Genomic DNA, 9861 nt, shown 5'->3' with positions numbered 1-9861 from the left:
TTTTATAAAAGATTAATGGTTCCCCCTCCTCATTTCTCAAGAACAAACTTTTCGTCTGTATACAGTGAGTCATTAAGTATATCAGCTCAACTGCTCTGGTTGCAAGATTACAGATATAAAATCATCTGATTTTGACAAAAAACAGCTGCAGCTTTTCTTATTCTCTTGAGTCCACCATCACATGCCGAGAGAGGCAGAGAATGTGACTGGTCAGGTCATATGATAGAGAGACACATGACCTTCACCTTCATCAGCAATCTTCCCAAGGCCCTCCAACAAGTCACCTTCGCTAAGATGTCTCTCAAGGACAGTTTAACTCTATTCAACCTACTCTCAAGAGCTACTCCCATGAATAAGGTGGAAAATGAAGGATGAACAGGAAGGGACATTTATGCTCAGAAAGTTTACAATCTACCAATAATACCATAAACAAAACTCACTTAAGAACTAGGACTGAATGTGGTTGAGGTGTTGAGCAAAGAGCTTAAGAAGGCAAGCTCAGCCTTCAGGCAAGACTTTCTAGAGGAGGTGGCACTGAAGCTCATCTTAAGGGACACTGATTGTGTGTGTGTGTGTGTGTGTGTGTGTGCGTGCACATGCACACACATGCATGCATGCACATGTACACACAGATGCACTGGGGTTAATCAGAGGGAAAGCAAAACATTCCAGGAGAAGGTACTTTATTAAACAAACACATGGATGCAGAGAATTGCAGTGCATGGGTAAGGTGTGGGAAAATCAGAGTTGGAGGAGGCTTTTGGTCCAGAGATTCACAAACTTTGATGTGTGTTAGATCTACCCCGGGCAACATGTGACATATTCACTAGCCCAAGCCTTGCCCTTGGGTTTTACAAGCTATGTTGCTATGTTACAAGCTATGTTTAACATCACTTGAGGATGTTAATGATTAACCAGGGTCCCATTGCTCATTAATTAGCAGCGGAACTAGTTGGAGAACCTGTTTTCAGGGAAGGACAAGTTCTTTTGTTTGCTTATTTTTTGTTTTTGAAGGGACCTGAGGTGTAAGATTTATGAAGTGAGAAACGAGAGAAGACCAAAGGAGCAGGTTGGACTCAAATTATGGAAAAATGGGATTAAAGTGAAAGGAAATCGGAATATTTCTATCAGCACATAGGGTTACTGAAGCTTTCAGAGAGGGAAGTGATGTTGTCAAAGTCATCAGAGACGTGATCTAAGAACTAAACTTAGGGTTCGCCCTGTGGACTGGAGACAGAATCACACTGGCTTACAAATCTCGTATCTTCCTGTCAGCATGGCCCTCGACCCTCATCTGAAGCAGGTTCCCCTGGAAGCCCACAGAGGCCAGCTTTTTTTCCTCCTTACATAAATCATGAAATATCTGTGAGAAAATATCACTTCATCAAGCATCTGTCAAAACAGCTCATTAAATCCCGGGAATGCAGTCAGTGGGAGGAATGCACATTGTCGTCTAGCTTCTGGCCCAAGGGCAATACGTACACATCCTCCTGCCCGACCTCACCTGGACTCCCTCCACGGTAGGAAGAGTAGCCACAAGTCCGTGCCTGAGAATAAAGGCAGAGTGGAGGTGGGGGACCGGACAGTAGACCAGGAGTCGGGTCTATAGATGGTAGGCCTCTCCGCAACATGATGGGCAGATGGAGAGCTAGAGGATCACAGCTGTGTTGCTCCTGGAGGTCTGGGGGCTGGGGATCTGGGCCCTATTTATGTCTACCTGGCTTATCAAGAACTGAGGGAGAAGGATGGGAAAGGTAGTGAAATTTTTACTTCCTTTAGCTCAACAGTTGTTTATACTGGGTAACGTGTGTATGTGCATGCTAAGTCCCGTCAGCCGTGTCCGACTCTTTGCGACCCTATGGACTGTAGCCTGCCAGGCTGCTCTCTCCATGGGATTCTCCAGGCAAGAATACTGGAGTGGGTTTCCATGCCCTCCTGCAGGGGATCTTCCTGACCCAGGGATCGAACCTGCATCTTTTACAGTTCCTGCATTGGCAGGCAGATTCTTTAGCACTAGCGCCACCTGAGAAGCCCAAACTGGGTAATACTGGCATTGGAAAGACAACTAGTTGGGCTGCTAAGCAGGCCTGAGATGCTGGTAGTGGGGTTTGATGGTGATGGCCCTGACTGAAAGCCTCAGGGTGTCTCCCACTGTTCCTGCTGTCAATGCCTGGGCCTCAGTCCACTCAATGTTACAAGAGGAGGCAGAACCCACAAGTAAAGAAGTTTGGATCTCAAGGCTCATGCAAACCAACTTTAGCCAATTGCTCAGCGCTTTTGGAGCTGCAGTCAGTGAGGATGCCTCAGCCTCCCAATGTGTCCAAACAAGATTGACAGGAAAAGCTTCCTGCTTTTATTCTGGAGATGTTCGTATTCAGATAAACTCCATACCTAAAGAGTGTGCTGAAAATCTAAGCTCAAGAGATACTACTATAAGGTCAGGAGTCCATAGCTGTTCCCACGGATGTGTACACAGCCAGTTATGGAGTCACTCCCACAATGAAGCAAGGCAGCCTGATGTAACCAACACAGAGCCTAGAGATCATCGTAGCTCCTTCTCAGAATTCAAATACCTCTTCGAGGGACTGCAAAAAAGTCTTCCATATATTTTGATTCTGGGAGTAAAACTTGTTATGCAGCACATAACAAGAATTGCTCTTGGAACTGGACTGCTCACAACTTTCATATAGGCAAATAAAAGCATTGTAAACCAGGTTTAAGAGAAGGGTGCTCAGAGATTTAGTGTGTTTGGTTACTGATAGTCTTAGCAGGATTTTCCATTCTTTCATATTACACATTTTATTCTCAGTCACTTCATTACAGCTTAATTTTAAAAACTCTTACCATAGTCCATTAGAGTTTCTGGGAAGTACTTTGATTCATTGGAATTACAGGCTTCATTCTGACATTCCTCTTCATGGGCTTAAAATGCCTATTTACTTAAAATGCCTTCTTTCATTGTGCCTTTTAAATCCTAGAATTACTGGTATATGCTTTTAGAAGAATTGTGTCAGTATTATCAAACTTTTGTTTCCATACCAGTTTGGTTTCATTACCTTATAAGCTATGAGGAGTTTAGTAACATAATTAGATGGATTCTTAGAATATTGCTGGTTTTATTCTACCTCATACTAAACCTTTTGGACTTTTTTTGACATCTAAGAATTTTCAGACAGGTTTTGCCAATATTTTTTACATGACCAAGTTATGGAGTGGCTACCAGCAAGAGACAGTGTTCAGATGCAGATGATATTTGTTCAATATGTCAAGATGAATTTCAAAAGCCAGTTCTTCTCATCTGTCAGCATATATTTTGTGGAGAGAAAAAACATGACCACTGTACAGAACTGTGATTTCAGACCATATAAACAAATGGAAACATGGAGTCACTTCATCACAGCTTTGAATACATGAAGTTTTAAACTTCACATTAAGGCCAAAAAATACCGATTTCATTTGGCTACAGTGACTATTGATAAAGGCATTAGAATGGGTTTTCAAGGCTAGATGTTAAGGAAAATGTTTCTAAATGGTTTTAAAGTATTACAATAAGACTTAAGTGTGTAGTCCAAATTATCAAAAAATTAAATGAAAGAACTCCATATTTAAAAATATAGGTAAGTAATGTTCAACCTAATGCACATGCAACATTTATTCTTCCTAACTACTTGACAGATAGCTGCAGTATTAAACTGTAAACGTGTTTGCTTATTAATGCTACCAAAATGATAATTGCATAACTAGAACTTACGGTTTTAGGGGAATTCAGCTACACTTTCCTGACATCATTTTCTTAATAAAAACTATTTTTCATAATGTTTTAAGACATATTACCTGAATGTAAAATTTTCTTTATCATTTACCTTTATAATTCCCATTGAAAAAATTCTAAAATTTTAAAATAAAATTTGTATTTAAAATGAAAGTTCTAAATTCTATATTTTACCTGTAATAATCAGATTTTCTAAGGAAGATTAATTCATTGATAATGATATATTTTAATATTGTAATTTTCTCTGTAGTATGATTAGCAATCATTGAGAATAGATGACTTATATTGCTTTTTGTTTTGTGGACATCATGCATACCATCCTTCCATCAGCTTTAATGTTCAGATCTTCCTTTTTGTATAATATCATGGACTATCCTGAATAGCTATTAAAATAACTCACATGGATTAAAACAAAAGGCAACTATTAATACTTGACATCAATAGCTGATCAATGCATGAATCACCTGCTTCCTTGTATCTTCATCATGTGGAAAATTTCTGTGGCCTCTGTTCCATAATTTTTCTCCTTCTTTTTTGTCTTCGGGAGGGTATAATGTAGTTTCAACTGAAAGATTAAACAAAAATATCCTAAGTGGAAGCACTCCTTATAGAAGAAGTCTCAAGATTGTAATTAAAATTTTGGTGATGCCATCGGATGCCACAGAAACTACCACCTTCGAACAAAGATAGGGCTAAAATAACACAGAATGAGGAAACTTTTTTTGAAGAATCATCTGCACTGTATATGAATCCACCTCCATTTTGTGTGAAAGGTGGAAGGTCAGAGGCCACATACTTTATCCTCGCATGTGCCCAGACATGTTTCTCCACAGGCATGTTATCTGGAATGTAATGAAGTAGTCTGTGTTACCTAGAATCTCTGCACAATGCAGGACACGCCACACCCAAAAGGCCAGCAGCCTCCTCAGTCCTGAAAAGCTGAACATCATGGGCACTGCTGCTCCATGTTCCAGAGTGCACTGCTTAAACTATTCCAAAAACTATTTCAAAACTATTTGAATCAGCATAACAATTCAAAATATTAGTAACATCTTCACTCTTCAGATGATGAACTGAGGTTTGAAATGGGTTGCTGACTTTACCACATGGCTACTGAGGGGTGCTGCTGGCTCTAACCCCAAGAAACTGACTCTAAATTCAGCTCCTTTCCTAAAACATTGTGCTGCCTTTCAAAGCAGGCAGAGACTCAGACTGGATCTCAATACATTAGTTCAGTTCAGTTCAGTTCAGTTCAGTTGCTCAGTCGTGTCCGACTCTTTGCGACCCCATGAATCGCAGCACACCAGGCCTCCCTGTCCATCACCAACTCCCGGAGTTCACTCAGATTCATGTCCATCGAGTCATGAACTGTTGCTGTTATTATATTTCTAGCTATCTTCTAAGAAGTCCAGGTCTTTTTACACAGATGACACTTTGTTCTGCGGATCCCTGGTGGCAGGGCAGAGCTAGGAGCTAAGAGGACCTGGGTTAGTTTGGCTAATGGAGGGAGCAGATCATGGAGCTTCCAGGGACAATGGGAAGGGAGGGGGAATAGGAAAGAGAACTACTGGGACCTAGTCACACCTTGAATAAAGCAACATGACCTACCCATGCACTCTTCACCCATGAGTCTCAAACCTTCAGTACGGTGTATTACTCATGAAATGCTTACAGAGTGAGCTTTCGGGAGAAAATGGCAAAGGGCTGAGAATTACTGCTGGGTCGGGAGAGGCTGATGCAGAGACAGCACATGTGGCCCCAGAAGCCAGAGGCAGGAGGAGGGACCAGGAGGGTGTCAGTCACTCTGAGAATCAGCAGAAATCAGGCAAGGCCTGGGGTTTTCACAGATGTGTGAATTCACCCAGATGTCTCAGACCGGGCACACCAGTTCACATCTGAATCGTAGGCAGTTAAAGTGAGGATCCAAACATTGCTGAGCTATAGGATACTTTCAGGTGTTTCAGGGAGGAAAAGCAATCTGTGTCACAAATCACCCGGCTTGAAACTTTCCCAAAGGCAATCTAAAGATTCATCTCCTCTTTTAATAAAATTCACACACTATTTGAAGTGACTGGTCATTTACTTTTCAGACTGGTCAAGACTACGAGAGGAATTCTCTGAATAGAGTTAAAATTGGTGAATGTGAGATATGATGAAGATCCAGAAATAAATGCCCTGACGTCTGTTCAGCTAGTGTCTCCAGAATGTTCACTTCCATCAGCAGGGAGGAGACAACCATTCCAGGTCGTGCTCTGTAAGTAAACCCAGGATGCTTATGGAACTTTCATGACCAGATCTCATAAAAATGACAAAATGACCGAGAATGACTGAATCATATATGGAACAAGGACCAAATGTTAAATATAATTATAATCCAATTATGATTATTATACATTAGGATTCTCATAAAATCATCCAGTTTGTTCTCAATAAAAACTTGGTGAAACTTGGCTTGTATTCTTTTGGACACACTAGTCTGTTCTTGTTTTCTTGTTGGAATGTTCTGGTTTGCTGCTTTTTTGTATTCAAGACCTTATTACTGCTTGAGAAATGTTCCTTATCTTTCAGTTCAGTTCAGTTCAGTCGTTCAGTCGTGTCCGACTCTTTGCAACCCCATGAATCGCAGCACGCCAGGCCTCCTTGTCTGTTCATCACCAACTCCCAGAGTCTACCCAAACTCATGTCCATCAAGTCGGTGATGCCATCCAGCCATCTCATCCTCTGTCGTCCGCTTCTCCTCCTGCCCCTAATCCCTCTCAGCATCAGGGTCTTTTCCAAGGGGTCTTCTCTTTGCATGTGCACTAATCTTTACGTGAGAAGCAGGAGATGGTGTTCCTGGATGCCTGCACAGCCCTGCAGCTGAGTCTCACTGAGATCTGAATCTGAGTGCTGCCCCCTAGAGGTTCTCTGATGCAGTGCCCTACAGCCCTGGGGAGGATGCTCATCCACTCTAGGCCAAAGGTCCTGTTCAAGGTCCTCAGTGCTCCACTTAGTTCAGAGAGGAGAATAAAACAAAAACCATTACTGTTGCCAGTAATGCTGATGCTTCTATGCTGATGCTTCATTAACAGGCCTTTCAATTCCCCCTCATTGCTCTAGTCATCTTTCCAACCTCTTGCCCGAGGCAGGCTCTGGCTTGACCTGTCCCCGACACAATTAGCCAGTGGTTAACCCTCATTTAAATACTAATAAAACTCAGAATGGCATTGTGTTCTTTGAAAATAAACTTGATAAGCCTAATATCTCAAAAGAAATCCTGCAGGGGACCTCTCCTCAAAACTTGGGCAGTGCTTCCCATCACAGCCCGCACAGTGGAGGAACATTCTACCCAGTTTCCACTCTTCCCTCAGTGGCTCCAGATTTCTACTGCAACCTGTTTAGAACCCAATGTTTTATAAGGAAATGGCACAGAAAAGGAGCACAGCTAGTGCTCAAGCAGGCAACTCTCAGGGTCCCAGAATTTATATATAAGGATTTAGAAAATAACCTAGAAACCACAGTAGCAGGGTCTTCAGGGACAAGTAAGGCAACCAGAGACCCTTAATTTTAAGGGAAGAAAGATACAACCGTAAGTTTACCATCTTTATATGAATAAACTCTGTATGTTTGAAAGTGAGTCCTTTCTGGACTTTGAAGCGTGGATTTGAAATTTGCATGGAATGGGAATCTATCCAAGCCAATTTGCTGTTGTTCAGTCTCTTAGTCATGTCCGACTCTTTGTGAACCCATGGACTGCAGCACGCCAGGCTTCCCTGTCCTTCACTATCTCCCTGAGTTTGCTCAAATTCATATCCATTGAGTAGATGATGCCATTCAACCATCTCATCCTCTATCACCCCCTTCTCCTCCTGCCCTCAATCTTTCCCAGCATCAGGGTCTTTTCCAGTGAATCCAGTCTTTGCATCAGGTGGCCAGAGTATTGGGGTTTCAGCTTCAGTTTCAGTCCTTCCAATGAATATTCAGGTTTGATTTCCTTCAGGATGCACTGGTTGGATCTCCTTGCAATCCAAGGGACTCTCAAAGTCTTCTCCAACACCACAGTTCAAACGCATCAATTCTTCAGCACTCAGCTTTCTTTCTAGTCCAACTCTCACATCCATACATGACTACTGGAAAAATAATATCTTTGGCTATACAGACATTTGTCAGCTTGCCAGGTGTTAATACTTCATTCAGGACATAGCAGTCATTCTTGCGTGAAACTACTAACCAGCCACATTTTTGAATACTATTCATCTCACCAATTAAAAACTATTTCAAACATTTCCTATGCTAATCAATTGGCCTCCTGGTGTACATATAGTTAATTTTATTTATGATACTAAGTGACCTAGCAAAGGAAACTGTAAACAAAACATAGCCTATGGAATGGAAGAAAATATTTGCAAATGGTGTGACCACCAAGGGATTAATTTTCAAAACATACAAATACCACAAACAACTCAACAACAAAAGAACAAGCAAACCATTAAAAAAGCAAGCAATCTAAATAGACATTTCTCCAAAGAAGACATACAGATGTCCAAAGGCATATGAAAGATGATCAACATCTCCAATTATTAGAGAAATGCAAATCAAAACTCAATGATAGACCACCTCACACCAGTCAGAATGGCCATCACTGAAATGTTTACAAATGACAAATGTTATAGAAGATGTGGTAAAAAGGGAATCCTCCTACACCATTGGTGGGAATGTAAGTTGGTGCAGCCACTGTGGAAAACAGTGTGGAAATTCCTCAAGAACTAAAAATAACATTGCTGTATGATCCAGCAATCCCAATCCTGGGCATATGTCTAGACAAAACTCTAATTCAGAAAGGTATTTGCACCCCTATGTTCACAGCAGCACTATTCACAATTGCCAAGGCATGGAAACAACCTAAATGTTCATTGACAGATGAATGGATAAAGAAGATATGATACACACACACACACACACTGGCATATTATTCAGCCATAAAAAGGAATGTAATAATGCCATTTGCAGCAATATGTACAGACCCAGAGATTATCATACTAACTGAAGTAAGTCAGAAAGAGAGAAAAATGCCATATGAAATCACTTATACGTGGAATCTAAAATATGACACAAATGACTTATCTACAAAGCAGAAACAGACTCAAAGACAGAGAGTCTTGTGGCTGCCAAGAGGTGAGACATGAGGGAGGGATAGATTGGGAGTTTGTGGTTAGCAGAGGCAAACTAGTATATGTAGAATGCATAAACATCAAGGTCCTATGGTATAGTGCAGGGAATTATATATCCTGTGGTAAACCATAATGGAAAAGAATATAGAAAGAGAATGTGTATTTATGTATAAGTGAATCACTTTGCTGAACAGCAGAAATCAATACAATATTGTAATTTAATTATATTTTGATGAAATAAATAAGTGACCATCTTAAAGATCTTGATTCTGGCGAGGGTTCTTCATCCATTGGTTAACCACCTTTGGAGGGTAGATCTCCAAAACATGGTATTGACATGTATATTATTATATGTGAAATAGATCGCCAGTTCAGGTTCAATGCATGAGACAGGGTGCTCAGGGCTGGTGCACTGGAATGACCCTGAGGGATGGGATGGGGAAGGAGGTAGGAGGGGCGTTCAGGATGGGGAACACATGTACACCCATGGCTGAGTCATGTCAATATATGGCAAAAACCACTACAATATTGTGAAGTAATTAGCCTCCAATTAAAAAAAAAAAAGCTAGCTAACTGCTTCTAGAAGATAGAGTAACTTGTGTATGCAACTACATCACAACACTTATACTGAGGTATAGACAGAGTTGGAAGCAAGAAAAAAGTCTTGACCAGCTGACTTTTTGCTTTGTGAATCCTACTTCAGTAGGTGCTGAGTCCCATGGAAGGACAGGCTCTCTTGATTGGGCTGTTTCTAAAACTTTTCATTTGGAGGACTAGAATTCCACTGACCCAGAAGTATCTAGAATAAATAGTACACATGTATTTAGAGATTTTAGAACCTTAGCAAGAAAATCTGAGTCAAGCGTCACAGAAATGAGTCTGTTCTTTGATTCAGTTCTCCACCTCCACTTTCCTCTGCTGCTGCTGAAAAACTCTAGC

The 9861-nt window shown here is 41.1% G+C and overlaps 1 pseudogene; it reads left to right on the top strand.

The window, feature by feature from the left end:
* Positions 1 to 2243: 2243 nt before the first annotated feature.
* Positions 2244 to 3469, top strand: LOC138094320 (E3 ubiquitin-protein ligase RNFT1 pseudogene; annotated as a pseudogene).
* The last annotated feature ends 6392 nt before the right edge of the window (positions 3470 to 9861 follow it).

The sequence above is a fragment of the Capricornis sumatraensis genome, chromosome 18 (genome assembly GCF_032405125.1).
Source record: "Capricornis sumatraensis isolate serow.1 chromosome 18, serow.2, whole genome shotgun sequence".
NCBI classification, from domain to species: Eukaryota; Metazoa; Chordata; class Mammalia; order Artiodactyla; family Bovidae; genus Capricornis; species Capricornis sumatraensis.
The sequence above is the reverse complement of the archived record's forward strand: the minus strand, read 5'-3'. Positions and strand labels throughout refer to the sequence as shown.